General features: G+C 36.8%; 1 protein-coding gene across 5 annotated transcripts in view; it reads left to right on the top strand.

Moving 5' to 3' along the window:
- The window catches only part of LOC122791373 (aminopeptidase O (putative)), a 2,634,672-nt gene that overhangs the window by 378,573 nt on the left and 2,238,831 nt on the right, over nucleotides 1–17,268 (top strand). The gene's annotated exons all lie outside the window — the stretch shown is intronic.

The raw sequence follows: 17,268 nt of genomic DNA on the forward strand, positions 1-17,268 counted from the left end.
TTATCTTCATATAAGTGTATATTTGTGGAAGTAGGATGTATGGCTAAAAGGAAGTCCCCCTCTGAGGTGTAGTGACCTTGAAAGTTAGTTGAAATTATTATGTTGTGTAAGCCCCTTAAATGGGAGTGTCCATGAGCTTTGACCCCCTTCTTCAACGCGCATAGAAAACTATTCTGAGAATTGCTGAGAAAGTGGATGAGAGAAAGAACTGGAAATGAATTATAGAAGTGACATGAGTGAAGTTGTTTCCTCTAAAAGACAACTATGTTGTTATGGAATAGCTTACATTAGTATTTGGAATGTTCCTTCTGTTCATTGAGGTGAGGTTGCTTGGATTTTTTTGTCAGGTAGGATCCTTCGTCTCAGATTATAAAACAAGCAGCAAAGTTACAGAGTTTTTGTTACTGTAGGGTTAGAAAGCTGTATCAGAGTGAGGGAGGAGACGTGTGGTTTCATCTTTTTTAAATTAACTATGACAGGCTTGTTAAATGTTATGAAATTTGCAGTTAAAGAAGCATTTGTTACTGCCTCTAGCAGCTTTACCTTCATTAGCTGTGTTGACACCATTTAATTGGTGCATTCCTTAGGTAAAGTTTAAAAAGCCCAAAGAGGTTGCTTGACACATAATAACGGAAAGGAAGTCAAGTCCTGTGAATATACATATGCTGTGTTTTTGCTGACTTTACAAAAAGCATAGCTTCTCATGGCAGTTTGAATTTGCATAAAAGTAACACTTTTCATCAAATCAGGAGGTTGGTTTTTTACACAATCTTAATGATCTACGAACGCATTTTATATGTTCTGTTAAGATTTTAATTGAATGATTTTATTTTTTTTGTACTAAAATAGCTGCAGAACTGTATTCATTAATTGTGGTTTAGTAGCAAGTGTCAAAATGAATGTAGACATTTAATTCTCTCTTTTTCTTTCTTCATAATGGTGATACATATTTTATCTTATCACAGTTTGTTGTTTAGAACCGTGTAGTCATTTATCCATATTAGGAGACAGAGTGCCTGTCCCAGTTTGTGGGTGCAAGTCAGAGGAACCAATCCAGAAGGGACATCAGCTCATTCTCAGGATACACATATTGAGTCACTCCCATGTAGCATGCACACACCTGTGGGCAGTTTAGAGGAACCCTACTTCAACTACTGTTGGTCTGTAGGAAATGGGAGAGAACTAGATAATCTGGTAAAAACCCATGCTGATGCAGGGAAGACATAAAGATGTCTGACAGAGGGTATCCCAGCTGGAGAATCACGCACTGTGATGCCGCATTGCTAACTGTTGCTGCACTACTTTGTCACCCTGTATATAGGTAAGTGTCTAGAAATTTTTCACATCTCTCTTAAGTGATTACAATCCCAGAAAAAAAGCACCAACCATCGCCCTTGTGGGCTGTAGATGGATTGTAACGATTTTCATTCTGGGAGGATTTTAGTGTTCAAGTGTCCCAGGTTTTGTGCATAGTTACAGATTTGCTAGAAAAGCCAAAAAAAGTAAGCATTACTTAACATCCTTCATCAAGGTTCAGGTTTAATTTAAATAGCATAACAGTCATGTGATATGTGAACAAGCATCAGGGGCAAACATTCCTTTCAAATTATCTATTTTCTTCCCTTAGAAATGTAAGTGTGGGCATTGCAAACAGCCTTTTACTTCATGCAATTCACCAGTTGTTCACTATAGTGTGTCTATAGACAGGTTATGCAGGAAGCTGTTACTGTGTACAGAAAGAAATTGAAGCCATTGTTTCGTGACTTCATGATGGAAGAGTCAGCCACAGGTGGATATGTTTAGCTTCCAGAATTCTGTTCAGTGAATCAACATTAGTAATAAATGCTTCTCTTTAACATGGGATCAAGTTTTACTGTGTACCTTCTCCCTACCCCTTTAAATCAGAAACCAAATTGGACAAAAATTGCCACATTGCTATAGCTTCTGGCCGGCAGAAGATGCAGTTGCAGATGACAGCCAACATCTCACAGCTTGCATGACATTGCTGTCCAAACAACCCCCCTCCCTCATACGCATAACAGCATTAAATAAATGGTACTGTATGTGATAATGGCAGCACTTCAGCTCTATTTTAAACATTTTTGAGTTTTTCTTCAAATGCAAATTCACAGGTAGAGAGTAGACACTCTTAAAATAACTCAGTTCATGGTACAAAAGGAGTAACTTTTCTCTGTGACTATAACAGCATCTAGAAAACCCTGTCAACTTTCAGAATTTTTATTTCAGAATCCTTAACAGATCCATACCACAGCAAAAGGACACTTTTAGACTAAAGGACATGCCTCACATATAGTAAGGCATTATTTACTTGCCTCATTTTTTACTTTAAATTTTGATTTATACAGCTCAGTTTAGCAAGTATTTCAGTACAGTTCATGAATACTCAAACGTATTTCAGTGCATTTCTCTGGAAGAAATTATCTTTTACTTTGCACATTATGAATCATCTGATGTAGGATATCTGGCCACTGAATTGCTGGCAAATCAGCCCTTATCACACCCTGGTACTGACAGATCAATAGATACGGCTTTGGAGTAATTTTAGTAGTGAAATTTGACCACATTCTTTTTAATGCTTTATCCAGGTCAACATAATATTACATCACCTTCCTTTTTAAAGGGTAAAAATGTTTGCTTTAAAGTACATTTTACATTTAAATCATTACTCTACACCATAACTACTTTTGTTTTCAACCTCAAAACACTGTTATTTATACTTTCCAAATCACAGCATTCAGAATCTTTCAAACATTTTAGTTAAGTAATGTGTCAAACGTTTTTTATAAAACTTTATATGAAAAGCTTTGCTTGAACTAACTATAATTATTTTACAGAGCTTTAAGCAATTTTCTTTTTAGTGTCACTGCAATAAAAGAATTTTGGGATATTAGTGTATATGTATATATATATGTATATATATATATATATATATAGATACACACACACACACACACACACACACACACACACGTGTGTACATTTTTTCATCTTTATGTGTTGTGTGTGTATATATGTATATATATATATATATATATATATATATATATATATATATATATATTTATATATCTATACATGGGTCCCCTTCACATGGTCGACTTTTCAGAAAGTCGACTTTCATATGGCCGAGATCATATGATCGACTTTCGAAAAGCCAATATATATTTATATATCTATACATGGGTCCCCTTCACATGGTCGACTTTTCAGAAAGTCGACTTTCATATGGCCGAGATCATATGATCGACTTTCGAAAAGCCAACCATGGGGAACTATCTCCGTACAGTGCGGAATAGGAAAATTTCCTTCTTCCACACTGTAGTGCGATCTCGGAGTTGGTATATTTAAGTTACGGGGTGTGCAGGGAGGCGTAGCCCCCCTGCTAACAGTTTAAGGTAAGTGTTTGTTGTGTTTTATGTGTTTAGTTTACATGGTCGGCTTTTCAAAAGTTGATCATATGGTCTCGGCCATATGAAAGTTGACTTTCTGAACAGTCGACCATGTAAAGTAAACCCATATATATATATATATATGTGTGTGTGTGTGTGTGTGTGTGTGTGTGTGTGTGTGTGTGTGTGTGTGTGTGTATACATATACATATATATATATATATATATATATATATATATATATATATATATGCCTTTCTATCATAGGTTCATAGGTAGATACTAGGCTATTGGCCCTAGGGCCTATATAAGCCTAGCCAAAAATGTACCCTGGCTTTCGCCACCCAAGAAAATTATTTTCCTGTGCCCCTGTCGAGCAGAGCCACAGAAGTGATCCCTGGGGTGAATTTCCTATTTCCCATCCAATCATCAAGAGTTTTCTTGAAGAGTGCTAATGAGTAGCTCTGTTTGACCTAGATAGATAGTCTGTTCCAGAGTATGGGAAGTCTCTGGGACAGGAATCTATCCCTCCAGCATGTTCTGTTTATTGTGGTGACAAGGTTTAGGTCCCTAGAGCATGTAGCTTGGAGGGATTAGGATTTCTTTAAGTGAAGCATGTCCAACAGCCCTGGGTTTGACATAGCTTTGTATGTTAGGCAGAGATCACCTCTGAGTAGGCGATATGCGACGCAGTAAAACTAGAGTTTTTTTTAGACGGTCTGCGTAGAGCATCTGTTTGAAGCCAGTAATCCTCTTTGTGAGGTATTTCTGTGGCCTTTCCAGTTGTTGTAGATGTCTTGTGAGGTACATACCAAAAGGGGCGTTGTACTCTATAATGGGTCTAATGAGTGATGAGTAGAGGGAAACAATGACCTCTTTTTTTCTGGATGAGAAACCTTTTATGATGAGGTGAGCCACGTAGAAGGATTTCCTGATCACTGTGGCGATGTGATTATCAAAGGAGAGACTACTGTCCACCTTTGTCCCAATGTCTCATCACATTTTCAGTGTTAAGTAGACTACCAGCTATGTGGTAGTTCATGGGTACAGAGTTTTTACCAAAGGGGATGACAATACACTTTTTGGCATTGAGCTTCAGGCCATGGCTTTGGCACCAGGTAACTGTCTCAGTGAGGCCCTTTTGTAGTATGTCCACATTGTTAGGAGTTTCGATTATGGCTCCTAGTTTGCAGTCATCTGCAAACTTTGTTAGCCAAAGACCTTCTGTGTTAGCCTTTACTTCAGAGAAGTAGATACCAACAGGAGAGGACCCAGGACTGAACCCTGTGGTACTCCACTTGTTACTGGTCTGAATTCAGATTTGGAGTCCGCTACTTTCACAGTGTGGGTTCTGTCCATGAGCCAGTTGGCAAACCATCTTGTGACATAGGGATTTATACCTAGTTTAGTGAGCTTATCTATAATTCCAGAGTGGGGGATGGTGTTGAAAGCCTTGGCGAGATCTAGATAAGCTGTGTGAACCATTATACCCACAGCTATGGCTTTGGTGACTGGTTCAAAGAAGTCAATCAGGTTTAGGAGACATGATCTGCCTTTTACAAATCCGAACTTGGTAAGGTGCAGAGTTTGGAGATTACCAATGTCTTTGTTTATGAGTTCCATGATGATACGTTCCATGGCCTTGCAGACCAGGCTCGTCAGGCTAATGAGGCGGTAGTTCCAGGGGTCTGTCATGGCTCCCCCTTTGTGGTGTGGGATAACCGTCGTGGTGCGCCATTCAGTGGGCACAAAGCCTGAGGTGAGGCTATGATTGAACATGGTACTTAGGGTGCCAGTTCATTCTGTAGTTTGTGTAGAACGCAGCCTGGGATATTGTCAGGTCCCATGGATGCTGTCTTCTTGGCTTTGGAGAGTGTGTTTTTTACCTGTGCAGCAGTGATTACAGGAACTTTGCATTCTTCCGGTATAGAGATGGGCCCTCTAGGGGCTAAGAGGGGGTTAAAGTTAGCACTGAACCTATCTGCCAGGATGTTGGCAATATCAGGTGGTTCTGTATATTTAGTGCCATTGTGCTGAAACTGAGAGCAGATCTGAGTGTTGCCATTGAGATTCTTGACATAACTATAGAATGCTTTGTGGTTGTCTTTAGAGTCAGTGGCAATTTTGTTTTCGTAACTAGCTTTGAAGGATTTTATGAGGGATCTCAGCTTCTTACTGAGGTTGACCAGGGAGTTCCTCCAGTCATGGGATTTTACTCTTTTTTGCAGCAGTTTCTTTCTTCTGTTGTAGAGTTTGTTTATGGCAGAGGACCACTAGATTGGCTTCCTTTTTTTGGAGGATAGCATCTTGGTTCTATTAGGGATAGCATGATCCATGCACTTGTGTAAGTGCTTATAAAGTGCATTTGTGTGGGATTCAGCAGTCGTACCTCTATTGTCCGTCTGCATGGGTGTCATGAAGTTTGCCACTTCCGTCTTAAGAAGTGTGAGGTTGGCTTTGGAGAAATTTTTTTATAGTGGTTTCCCTAATTGAGGGTGGGGGTGGGATGTGGATGTCTGGGGTGATTAGCTTGTGGTCGGATCTGACCAACAAGGAATTGACCTCTGGTGTGGAACACTGGTTGCCCATGTTGGTAATGACCAGGTCTAGGATATTGCTGCCCCTGGTGGGGGTGTGAATAAGTTGATCCAAGGCATTGAAATTTATGAATTCCAGAAAACGTTGAACAAAAGAGTTGGTACGTGAGTAGTTTTCCCAGTTAATGGTGGGGTAGTTGAAATCGCCCATTATTAGGGTGTTGGGTTGTACCCTAATACTTTCCAGTGTATCATGAAATGAGGAGTGGGAATCCTGGGGCATGGTGGGGGGTCTATAGCAAGCTACAATTTGGATTGCAGTCTTGCCCAGAGTTAGTTGCACTTGGATAATCTCGGATGCATTATGCTGTGCAACTAGCCTGGAGGTGTGGATATCCTTAATGAATATGGACATGCCTCCACGTTTAGTGCTTCATTCCGGGTTAGGTGGCCGAAAGGTGTGGTATGAATTATAGCCTGGTAATGCAGGGGTGCTCTGTTGAGCTTTGAACCAGGTCTCAGTCACTGCACAGATGTCGATGTTCTCCATTTTAAGGAGTGCCTCGAGTGAGTGCATTTTGAGGTTTAGACTTCTAGCATTGAGTAGCATTATCCTCAGATTTTGCTTGCTTGTACCTGTTACGGTAGTGAATTTGTCATTTGAACCTTGCCTAAAAAGGCACTATAGGGGTGGCAAGAGCCTTAGCCAGTATCCAGAATCCCAAAGGCGACAGGTGCAGGCCGTCTCTGGCAAAGCATCATAGTCTGTCGATTATGTCGTCCCAGGGAGACAAATACTGGATCCCCTTAGAATGACACCAGAAGCTTAGCCAGTTGTTGAAGTCAATCATTTTGTCCTTGTACTGTGGTATCATTCTGGGTGATGGCAGGATGCTACTCAGGGCTAGGGTTATACCTATCTGGGCTACAAGATTGGAGAGCTCCTCCATGTCTCTTTTCATGTAGTCCAGAGAGGTATGTCTCAGGTCATTCACACCAACATGGACAATGACAATGTCATATTTGTACTTGTTGTGGAGTGACCTGAGTGCATGCGTTATGCGGTGGATCCTGGCACCTGACAGGCAGCTGACAGTAACTTTCTCCTTGTTTAGCCTGGTGAGTGGAACATCAGTGTGCCTGACTATAGAGTCACCTATGACTAGAGTGTTGGGTACGTTGTTATGCCTTATGGATTGTGGTTGAGTGGCACACTGAGTTTGTGGGCTATGTGTCATTTGGGTTGTGTTGAGGGGTGAAGTTTGTTGCGTTTCTGCTGTGGAGGTCCCTGATGCTTGGGCAGGTTTTTATTGAGAGCCTCCGCGAATGTAGGTGTGTGTTTTGGAGGTGTAGGTTTTGAGGGACTATGTGATGAGTGTGGTGTTGTGCAAGTGTTTACCTTCTCCTCTTGACTGTCTAGTCCAGTCTTGGGTGAAGAGAGCTTTGCTTCCAGTTTGGCTATATAAGTGCATCTCTCACAGGTTGTAGTGTTAGGTGGTAGGAGGAGACGGTTGTCTGTGTACATGAGGCAATTGCTGCATTGCCCTAAGATGCCCAGATTCATCATGTAGACATGGAAAATCATAAGGAGCTGACCCTTAGACCATGCCTGGATAGGTGCTTATTTATTAAGTACTAAAAAACTGCTTTCCTCTAGACAAGTGAGGAAAGTTGAGTGTTGTAAAAATTTGTAGCTTATTTAGTGCTTACAACAGGTTCTGAACAAGTGCTGAGTTCAAAGAAACAGATTTGAGTGCTGAAACTAGAAAACGGGCTAGTTCTCAGAAACAAAATTAAGCTAGAAGGCTTCCCTCCAACACAGAAAGGCTTGGGGGCTCAGAAGCCTACAAACAGTCTGGACCACTTACAGGAAAGGCAGGAAACAAGCTTAATTTTTTTTTTCTTTCCCAAATGCTCTCTTTGTACACAGTAGGAGTGCCTGAAATCAGAATATGATCTCACTGCACTAAGTTGAGTGAGCAAATGAGATGGGCCCAGAAGGAGTATCCAAACACAAATTTACAAGAGGGGCAGGCAGTTTGAAACCCACCAAGATTAACACCAAGACAGAAACACGGAGGGTGGGTGGGGAACTAACTGAAAAAAAACAGAGTCAAAACTTCCAGTTCAGTTAATATTCAATGCAACACAAATAAATCAATTAAAATGTTGTATTATTTGAAAAAAGTGCAGATAAAAGGTACTTAAATTATGTTATATGTCCAGTTGAATACAGCTAGATCTTAGCCGGCCAAAGCTGAGGTTTTAAGCAGAAAATATTACAAAATGTGCCACTTAAATAGGCAGTGACAGGATATCAATGAATGAGACTACCCCACCTGCAATTACTAACAGGCAATACAATTCTTGCAATTACTAGCAGGCAATAAAATTCTAGCAAGCACTAACTGAAAAAGCAGAGTCAAAACTTCCAGTTCAGTTAATATTCAATGCAACACAAATAAATCAATTAAAGCCCTTATTATCTGAAAAAAGTGCAGATAAAAGGTATTTAAATTCTCTTATATGTCCAGTTGAATACAGCTAGATCTTAGCCGGCCAAAGCTGAGGTTTTAAGCAGAACATATTTTAAAATGTACCAATTAAATAGGCAGTGACAGGATATCAATGAATGAGACTACCCCCGCCTGCAATTACTAGCAGGCAATAAAATTCTAGCAAGCACTAACTGAAAAATCAGAGTCAAAACGTCCAGCTCAGTTAATATTCAATGCAACACAAATAAATCAATTAAAATGCTGTATTATTTGAAAAAAAGTGCAGATAAAAGGTACTTAAATTCTCTTATACATCCAGTTGAATACAGCTAGATCTTAGCCAGACAAAGCTGAGGTTTTAAGCAGAAAATATTTCAAAATGTACCACTTAACTAGGCAGTGACAGGATGTCAATGAGTGAGACTACCCCACCTGCAATTACTAACAGGCAATAAAATTCTAGCAAGCACTAACAGAAAAAACAGAGTCAAAACTTCCAGTTCAGTTAATATTCAATGCAACACAAATAAATCAATTAAAATGCTGTATTAGTTGAAAAATGTGCAGATAAAAGGTACTTAAATTCTCTCATATGTCCAGTTGAATACAGCTAGATCTTAGCCGGCCAAATCTGAGGTTTTAAGCAGAAAATATTTCAAAATGTACCAGTTAAATAGGCAGTGACAGGACATCAATGAATGAGACTACCTCCACCTCCATTTACTAACAGGCAATAAAATTCTAGCAAGCACTAACTGAAAAAGCAGAGTCAAAACTTCCAGTTCAGTTAATATTCAATGCCACACAAATAAATCAATTAAAATGCTGTATTATCTGAAAAAAGTGCAGATAAAAGGTACTTAAATTCTCTTATACGTCCAGTTGAATACAGCTAGATCTTAGCCAGCCAAAGCTGAGGTTTTAAGCAGAAAATATTTCAAAATGTACCAGTTAAATAGGCAGTGACAGGACATCAATGAATGAGACTGCCTCCTCCTCCGATTACTAACAGGCAATAAAATGCTAGCAAGCACTAACTGAAAAAGCAAAGTCGAAACTTCCAGTTCAGTTAATATTCAATGCAACACAAATAAATCAATTAAAATGCTGTATTATCTGAAAAAAGTGCAGATAAAAGGTACTTAAATTCTCTTATATTTCCCGTTGAATACAGCTAGATCTTAGCCGGCCAAAGCTGAGGTTTTAAGCAGAAAATATTTCAAAATGCACCACTTAAATAGGCAGTGACAGGATATCAATGAATGAGACTACCCCACCTGCAATTACTAATAGGCAATAAAATTCTAGCAAGCACTAACAGAAAAAACATGATCAAAACTTCCAGTTCAGTTAATATTCAATGCAACACAAATAAATCAATTAAAATGCTGTATTATTTGAAAAAAGTGCAGATAAAAGGTACTTAAATTCTCTTATACTTCCATTTGAATACAGCTAGATCTTAGCCGGCCAAAGCTGAAGTTTTAAGCAGAAAATATTTCAAAATGTACCACTTAAATAGGCAATGACAGGATATCAATGAATGAGACTACCTCCTCCTCTGATTACTAACAGCCAATAAAATTCTAGCAAGCACTAACTGAAAAAGCAGAGTCAAAACTTCAATTTCATTTAATATTCAATGCAACACTAATAAATCAATTAAAATGCTGTGTTATTTTAAAAAAGTGCACATAAAAGGTACTTAAATTCTCTTATATGTCCAGTTGAATACAGCTAGATCTTAGCCGGCCAAAGCTGAGGTTTTAAGCAGAAAATATTTCAAAATGTACCACTTAAATAGGCAGTGACAGGATATCAATGAATGAGACTACCCCCGCCTGCAATTACTAACAGGCAATACAATTCTAGCAAGCACTAACTGAAAAAACAAAGTCAAAACTTCCAGTTCGGTTAATATTCAATGCAACACAAATAAATCAATTAAAATGCTGTAGTATTTGAAAAAAGTGCAGATAAAAGGTACTTAAATTCTCTTATACAACCAGTTGAATACAGCTAGATCTTAGCAAGACAAAGCTGAGGTTTTAAGCAGAAAATATTTCAAAATGTACCACTTAATTAGGCAATGACAGGATCTCAATGAATGAGACTACTCCCGCCTGCAATTACTACCAGGCAATAAAATTCTAGCAGGCACTAACTGAAAATATAGAGTCAAAATGTCCAGTTCAGTTAATATTCAATGCAACACAAATAAATCAATTAAAATGCTGTATTATTTGAAAAAAGTGCAGATAAAAGGTACTTAAATTCTCTTATACGTCCAGTTGAATGCAGCTAGATCTTAGCCGGCCAAATCATGAGGTTTTAAGCAGAAAATATTTCAAAATGTACCAGTTAAATAGGCAGTGACAGGACATCAATGAATGAGACTACCTCCACCTCCAATTACTTACAGGCAATAAAATTGTAGCAAGCACTAACTGAAAAAGCAGAGTCAAAACGTCCAGTTCAGTTAATATTCAATGCAACACAAATAAATAAATTAAAATGCTGTATTATCTGAAAAAAGTGCAGATAAAATGTACTTAAATTCTCTTATACATCCAGTTGAATACAGCTAGATCTTAGCCGGCCAAAGCTGAGGTTTTAAGCAGAAAATATTTTAAAATGTACCAATTAAATAGTCAGTGACAGGATATCAATGAATGAGACTACCCCCACCTGCAATTACTAACAGGTAATACAATTCTAGCAAGCATAAACTGAAAAAACAGAGTCAAAACTTCCAGTTCAGTTAATATTCAGTGTAACACAAATAAATCAATTAAAATGCTGTATTATTTGAAAAAAGTGCAGATAAAAGGTGCTTAAATTCTCGTATACATCCAGTTGAATACAGCTAGATCTTAGCCTGGCCAAAGCTGAGGTTTTAAGCAGAAAATATTTCAAAATGTACCACTTAAATAGGCAGTGACAGGATATCAATGAATGAGACAACCCCACTTGCAATTACTAACAGGCAATACAATTCTAGCAAGCACTAACTGAAAAAACAGAGTCAAAACTTCCAGGTCGGTTAATATTCAATGCAACACAAATAAATCAATTAAAATGTTGTATTATTTGAAAAAATGCAGATAAAAGGTACTTAAATTCTCTTATATGTCCAGTTGAATAGAGCTAGATCTTAGCCGGCCAAAGCTGAGGTTTTAAGCAGAAAATATTTCAAAATGTACCACTTAAATAGGCAGTGACAGGATATCAATGAATGAGACTAACCCCACCTGTAATTACTAACAGGTAATACAATTCTAGCAAGCACAAACTGAAAAAACAAAGTCAAAACTTCCAGTTCAGTTAATATTCAGTGTAACACAAATAAATCAATTAAAATGCTGTATTATTTGAAAAAAGTGCAGATAAAAGGTACTTAAATTCTCTTATATATCCAGTTGAATACAGCTAGACCTTTGCCGGCCAAAGCTGAGGTTTTAAGCAGAAAATATTTCAAAATGTACCACTTAAATAGGCAGTGACAGGATATCAATGAATGAGACTCCCCCTGCCTACAATTACTAACAGCAATAAAATTCTAGCAAGCACTAACTGAAAAATCAGAGTCAAAGCTTTCAGTTCAGTTAATATTCAATGCAACACAAATAAATCAATTAAAATGCTGTATTATCTGAAAAAGTGCAGATAAAAGGTACTTAAATTCTCTTATATGTCCAGTTGAATACAGCTAGATCTTAGCCGGCCAAAGCTGAGGTTTTAAGCAGAAAATATTTTAAAATGTACCAATTAAATAGGCAGTGACAGGATATCAATGAATGAGACTACCCCCACTTGCAATTACTAACAGGTAATACAATTCTAGCAAGCACAAACTGAAAAAACAGAGTCAAAACTTCCAGTTCAGTTAATATTCAGTGTAACACAAATAAATCAATTAAAATGCTGCATTATTTGAAAAAAGTGCAGATAAAAGGTGCTTAAAGTCTCGTATACATCCAGTTGAATACAGCTAGATCTTAGCCTGGCCAAAGCTGAGGTTTTAAGCAGAAAATATTTCAAAATGTACCACTTAACTAGGCAGTGACAGGATATCAATGAATGAGACTACCCCACCTGCAATTACTAACAGGCAATAAAATTCTAGCAAGCACTAACTGAAAAATCAGAGTCAAAACTTTCAGTTCAGTTAATATTCAATGCAACACAAATAAATCTATTAAAATGCTGTGTTATTTTAAAAAAGTGCACATAAAAGGTACTTAAATTCTCTTATATGTCCAGTTGAATACAGCTAGATCTTACCCGGCCAAATCTGAGGTTTTAAGCCGAAAATATTTCAAAATGTACCAGTTAAATAGGCAGTGACAGGACATCAATGAATGAGACTACCTCCACTTCCAATTACTAACAGCCAATAAAATTCTAGCAAGCACTAACTTGAAAAGCAGAGTCAAAACTTCCAGTTCAGTTAATATTCAATGCAACACAAATAAATCAATTAAAATGCTGTATTATCTGAAAAAAGTGCAGATAAAAGGTACTTAAATTCACTTATATGTCCAGTTGAATACAGCTAGATCTTAGCCGGCCAAAGCTGAGGTTTTAAGCAGAAAATATTTTAAAATGTACCACTTAACTAGGCAGTGACAGGATGTCAATGAGTGAGACTACCCCACCTGCAATTACTAACGGGCAATAAAATTCTAGCAAGCACTAACTGAAAAATCAGAGTCAAAACGTCCAGTTCAGTTAATATTCAATGCAACACAAATAAATCAATTAAAATGCTGTATTAGTTGAAAAAAGTGCAGATAAAAGGTACTTAAATTCTCTCATACGTCCAGTTGAATACAGCTAGATCTTAGCCGGCCAAATCTGAGGTTTTAAGCAGAAAATATTTCAAAATGTACCAGTTAAATAGGCAGTGACAGGACATCAATGAATGAGACTACCTCCACCTCCATTTACTAACAGGCAATAAAATTCTAGCAAGCACTAACTGAAAAAGCAGAGTCAAAACTTCCAGTTCAGTTAATATTCAATGCCACACAAATAAATCAATTAAAATGCTGTATTATCTGAAAAAAGTGCAGATAAAAGGTACTTAAATTCTCTCATACGTCCAGTTGAATACAGCTAGATCTTAGCCAGCCAAAGCTGAGGTTTTAAGCAGAAAATATTTCAAAATGTATCAGTTAAAAAGGTAGTGGACAGGACATCAATGAATGAGACTACCTCCACCTCCAATGACTAACAGGCAATAAAATTCTAGCAAGCACTAACTGAAAAAGCAGAGTCAAAACTTCCATTTCATTTAATATTCAATGCAACACTAATAAATCAATTAAAATGCTGTGTTATTTTAAAAAAGTGCACATAAAAGGTACTTAAATTCTCTTATATGTCCAGTTGAATACAGCTAGATCTTAGCCGGCCAAAGCTGAGGTTTTAAGCAGAAAATATTTTAAAATGTACCAATTAAATAGGCAGTGACAGGATATCAATAAATTAGACTACCCCCGCCTGCAATTACTAGCAGGCAATAAAATTCTAGCAAGCACTAACTGAAAAATCAGAGTCAAAACGTCCAGCTCAGTTAATATTCAATGCAACACAAATAAATCAATTAAAATGCTGTATAATTTGAAAAAAGTGCAGATAAAAGGTACTTAAATTCTCTTATACAACCAGTTGAATACAGCTAGATCTTAGCAAGACAAAGCTGAGGTTTTAAGCAGAAAATATTTCAAAATGTACCACTTAATTAGGCAATGACAGGATCTCAATGAATGAGACTACTCCCACCTGCAATTACTACCAGGCAATAAAATTCTAGTAAGCACTAACTGAAAAAAACAGAGTCAAAACTTCCAGTTCAGTTAATATCAATGCAACACAAATAAATCAATTAAAATGCTGTATTATTTGAAAAAAGTGCAGATAAAAGGTGCTTAAATTATCTTATACATCCAGATGAATACAGCTAGATGTTAGCCGGCCAAAGCTGAGATTTTAAGCAGAAAATATTTCAAAATGTACCACTTAAATAGGCAGTGACAGGATATCAATGAATGAGACTACCCCACCTGCAATTACTAACAGGCAATAAAAGTCTAGCAAGCACTAATAGAAAAAACATGATCAAAACTTCCAGTTCAGTTAATATTCAATGCAACACAAATAAATCAATTAAACTGCTGTATTATTTGAAACAAAGTGCAGATAAAAGGTACTTAAATTCTCTTATATGTCCAGTTGAATACAGCTAGATCTTAGCCGGCTAAAGCTGAGGTTTTAAGCAGAAAATATTTTAAAATGTACCAATTAAATAGGCAGTGACAGGATATCAATGAATGAGACTACCCCCGCCAGCAATTACTAACAGGTAATACAATTCTAGCAAGCACTACCTGAAAAAATCAGAGTCAAAACGTCCAGCTCAGTTAATATTCAATGCAACACAAATAAATCAATTAAAATGCTGTATTAGTTGAAAAAAGTGCAGATAAAAGGTACTTAAATTCTCTCATACGTCCAGTTGAATACAGCTAGATCTTAGCCTGCCAAATCGTGAGATTTTAAGCAGAAAATATTTCAAAATGTACCAGTTAAATAGGCAGTGACAGGACATCAATGAATGAGACTACCTCCACCTCCAATTACTAATAGGCAATAAAATTGTAGCAAGCACTAACTGAAAAAGCAGAGTCAAAACTTCCAGTTCAGTTAATATTCAATGCAACACAAATAAATTAAAATGCTGTATTATCTGAAAAAAGTGCAGATAAAATGTACTTAAATTCTCTTATACATCCAGTTGAATACAGCTAGATCTTAGCCGGCCAAAGCTGAGGTTTTAAGCAGAAAATATTTTAAAATGTACCAATTAAATAGTCAGTGACAGGATATCAATGAATGAGACTACCCCCACCTGCAATTACTAACAGGTAATACAATTCTAGCAACCACAAACTGAAAAAACAGTGTCAAAACTTCCAGTTCAGTTAATATTCAGTGTAACACAAATAAATCAATTAAAATGCTGTATTATTTGAAAAAAGTGCAGATAAAAGGTGCTTAAATTCTCGTATACATCCAGTTGAATACAGCTAGATCTTAGCCCGGCCAAAGCTGAGGTTTTAAGCAGAAAATATTTCAAAATGTACCACTTAACTAGGCAGTGACAGGATATCAATGAATCAGACTACCCCACCTGCAATTACTAACAGGCAATACAATTCTAGCAAGCACTAACAGAAAAAACAGTCAAAACTTCCAGTTCCGTTAATATTCAATGCAACACAAATAAATCAATTAAAATGTTGTATTATTTGAAAAAACTGCAGATAAAAGGTACTTAAATTCTCTTATATGTCCAGTTGAATAGAGCTAGATCTTAGCCAGCCAAAGCTGAGGTTTTAAGCAGAAAATATTTCAAAATGTACCACTTAAATAGGCAGTGACAGGATATCAATGAATGAGACTAACCCCACCTGTAATTACTAACAGGTAATACAATTCTAGCAAGCACAAACTGAAAAAACAGAGTCAAAACTTCCAGTTCAGTTAATATTCAGTGTAACACAAATAAATCAATTAAAATGGTGTATTATTTGAAAACAGTGCAGATAAAAGGTGCTTAAATTATCTTATACATCCAGATGAATACAGGTAGATCTTAGCCCGGCGAAAGCTGAGGTTTTAAGCAGAAAATATTTCAAAATGTACCACTTAAATAGGCAGTGACAGGATATCAATGAATGAGACTACCCCACCTGCAATTACTAACAGGCAATAAAAGTCTAGCAAGCACTAACAGAAAAAACATGATCAAAACTTCCAGTTCAGTTAATATTCAATGCAACACAAATAAATCAATTAAAATGCTGCATTATTTGAAAAAGTGCAGATAAAAGGTACTTAAATTCTCTTATACTTCCATTTGAATACAGCTAGATCTTAGCCGGCCAAAGCTGAAATTTTAAGCAGAAAATATTTCAAAATGTACCACTTAAATAGGCAGTGACAGGATATCAATGAATGAGACTCCTCCCGCCTGCAATTACTAACAGGCAATAAAATTCTATAACTGAAAAATCAGAGTCAAAACTTTCAGTTCAGTTAATATTCAATGCAACACAAATAAATCAATTAAAATGCTGTGTTATTTTAAAAAAGTGCACATAAAAGGTACTTAAATTCTCTTATATGTCCAATTGAATACAGCTAGATCTTAGCCGGGCCAAAGCTGAGGTTTTAAGCAGAAAATATTTTAAAATGTACCAATTAAATAGGCAGTGACAGGATATCAATGAATGAGACTACCCCCGCCAGCAATTACTAACAGGTAATACAATTCTAGCAAGCACTACCTGAAAAAAACAGAGTCAAAACTTCCAGTTCAGTTAATATTCAATGCAACACAAATAAATCAATTGAAATGCTGTATTTGAAAAATGTGCAGATAAAAGGTGCTTAAATTCTCTTATACGTCCAGTTGAATACAGCTAGATCTTAGCCGGGCCAAAGCTGAGGTTTTAAGCAGAAAATATTTCAAAATGTACCACTTAACTAGGCAGTGACAGGACATCAATGAATGAGACTACCTCCACTTCCAGTTACTAACAGCCAATAAAATTCTAGCAAGCACTAACTTGAAAAGCAGAGTCAAAACTTCCAGTTCAGTTAATATTCAATGCAACACAAATAAATCAATTAAAATGCTGTATTATCTGAAAAAAGTGCAGATAAAAGGTACTTAAATTCACTTATATGTCCAGTTGAATACAGCTAGATCTTAGCCGGCAAAGCTGAGGTTTTAAGCAGAAAATATTTTAAAAT

The sequence above is a fragment of the Protopterus annectens genome, chromosome 17.part0 (assembly GCF_019279795.1).
Source record: "Protopterus annectens isolate FY-2018-M chromosome 17.part0, PAN1.0, whole genome shotgun sequence".
NCBI lineage: Eukaryota > Metazoa > Chordata > Ceratodontiformes > Protopteridae > Protopterus > Protopterus annectens.